General features: G+C 40.9%; 1 pseudogene; it reads right to left on the minus strand.

The window, feature by feature from the left end:
* Positions 1-529: 529 nt before the first annotated feature.
* LOC110288046 (copine-3 pseudogene) lies at positions 530-2,139 on the minus strand (annotated as a pseudogene).
* Between the last annotated feature and the right edge of the window lie 682 nt (positions 2,140-2,821).

The following is a 2,821-nucleotide window of genomic DNA, read 5'->3' on the forward strand; positions in this document are numbered from 1 at the left end:
CATGTGAAAACACAGTTTGTACACTGTAGCCCTGCAGCACAGAAAGGGGCAGAATAGAGAGTCACAGGTACAAAGTCAGTACCTGACCTAAGGAGCTCTCTCAGTCACAGTATGGGCATTGGCTTGTAAGATATTTACTATAAACAGCATAGCAACCTGTATACCACTTCCTCCTGAAATTCCTCATTCACTCCACTGGCAACACTTAAAAATGGCATTTCATTATAGAAAGTAGACAATACACCAACAAACCTCACTTTTCCTACATTAAATTTAATTCCAAATAGCACTCTTGTAATTTCTATAAATCACTAACAACCACTGAATTCATTGAGCAGAACTAGACTTGCTACTGTCCTCTTCAAAAAGTATAAAATGTATGCTTTATACAGATAGGATATATACAAAAAGCTGGGTTCACATCAGATACCCAGGGGGTAAAAAACGCAGATAGCAGATACATCATTCTGTGTAAGAGATGGCCTTGCTGCACACAGCTTTTGAAATCCTGTAGCTGCCCTGGCTCCTCCTACTTCACAGCTGGGTTTTTGGGAGGAAGGAGTTTGTATTTGTTGAAGTAGCCCACCACCTGCTGGGGAATTTCTGCCAAGACACACTGAGCAAGTGTTTCTTTTGGAGCATTCTGGAACTGTCTGAAAGGCACAGACCGAACAATATCTCTAGTAGTTACCTCACCTGATGGGGCACGGAGCCTTCCACCATCACCATCTAGAAACTCCATGGAACTGAAGTCAGCTCTCCCAAGTCCCACAATGATGGTAGACAAGAGCAGCTTGGCCGCATTGACGATTGCCTGTCTGGTTTCATCAAGGTCTGCGATCACGCCATCGGTGATGAATACAAGCAAAGAGTATTGAGAAGTGGTCTGCTGTTGTGTGGCTGCAGCTGCAAACCTGGCCACGTGATTTATAATTGGAGAAAAATTAGTTGGTCCGCAGAGTCTTATCTGAGGGAGACAGGTCTGATAAGCCTCTATAATGCCTTGGTTCCATTGCAATAGGGGTTCGAGGGGTTAAAGTCCATTGGGAATTCATGAGACACCTGCCACTGAGGGGGCACCTGAGTTTCAAATCCAAAAGCTGGAGACATTTTATCAACAACATAATCTTGAATTGCCAATCGCACAGAGCAGATGGCACTCAAATACTCATTAACACCATTAGGGCTGATGTAATGCATGGAGTCTGGAGAACTGGGGTCACCATTAGAGCCAGTGAAGTCCACTCCCACAGTAAAATTGAGCTGACACCTTCCCATGATGTAGTCAAGAAATGTGCATTCTACAGTAATCTCATGATGCTTCACACTGATAACACCTGAAGTAGCTTTCTTTCTTCTGTCTCTCTTTTTTTTTTTTTTCATTTATGCATTAATATTAAACTGATGAGTTTCTGGAGGCTTCTTTGAGTTTTGTCATGGTGGTTTGAAATGTTCCAATGAGATCATGTGAGCCATCGTTGTCATAATCATAACACTCTACCTTAATGGTTTTGTCCATTTTTTATAGCACAGAGAGTTAAGGAGATTGGAGATTTTAAAAGGCTTCCACGTGGGATTCGGGTTGTTTTTTTATAGCCTCTGTTCAGTGAATCATCAGCCAGTGGCTCTCTGATGTCTGCTTGTGAAACTCCAAGTATGGATCTGACTTCCCAAACAGATCCTTATTATCCAGTTTTCTGGCTTCTACTTCAGACAATACCACTCTGTTATCCTTTATTTCTTCTACTGAAATTGTAATGCTCCCTTTCCCTGAAGGTTTGCCATTTTTGAGCACCAGTGGTTGAGTTATCTTCTTACTGTAAACTATTTGTCCAAGAGTGACTTCACATTCTCCCAAGAAGCCATCATCACTCGACTCAATAGTTTTCTTGTCAATGTTATAGACTCCAAATTTCAATTTCTGAACTATGTCAAAGTAGTAATCAATAACAAATGTCTTAGAAAATTTGGGATTCAAAGAATTCTTAATGCTTCTCTCCCTTCAACCTCATACCACTGTTGACCACTCATGTTCAAAACCAACACACATAAAGGATTTGACTTTGATGTTACATCTGCATCCAAAAGTTTGTTATAGGAAATGTTTAGTTCCAATTTTGTGACATACTGGGCAGCCATGTCTTGATCTTTCTCTCTGGAACCCAGTCTAATCTCAGCAAGAAAGAAACACCACACAAACTTAGTAACAGTGGGAACTCAATCTCTGGGCACATCAACTAAAACCTTATCTTGTAAGCCCTATTAAATCTGATTCCTCCAGTGGTGAATCCTGACAAATCCACCATGATACCAGGAAACTCCAGCAACTACACCTTGCCCTTATGCTATCCCCGTTACAAAACTGAACTACAAGTTGTCATATGCTATTTACAGGGCGTAGGAAGGGAAAGGGTCAAGGTCATCAAAGAGGTAAATCAGATAATGTTGGCAAAAAAAGCGCATTGACTATCACAGACATAGCTGCCCCAAGACTGCATCCTTTCTTTCCTACTACCTCTGGTGAATGGTGGGTTAAAAGGGAGTTTATACTGTTTAAGAACCATCATTAAGAATAGTATTTGAAACAAATTAAAGTTACAACCTGGCATGGGTGCTGCAACCAAATGCTAACCCTGTGATTGGGAAACATGTGCTCTTAAGCTCTGAGCCATCTCTCCGAGTCCAGATAGTTTTCTTCAGCCTGTCTAATAGTGCCTTAGTATGCATTAATCCTATACTTTACCTTATTTATGGGGAAGTGTAGATCTGGGATCTGATATTTCTTTCTTCCTTTCTCCTCCAAGTTTTTTATTTTTGATAA

The sequence above is a fragment of the Mus caroli genome, unplaced genomic scaffold, assembly GCF_978045245.1.
Source record: "Mus caroli unplaced genomic scaffold, Mus_caroli_1 scaffold_9, whole genome shotgun sequence".
NCBI lineage: Eukaryota > Metazoa > Chordata > Mammalia > Rodentia > Muridae > Mus > Mus caroli.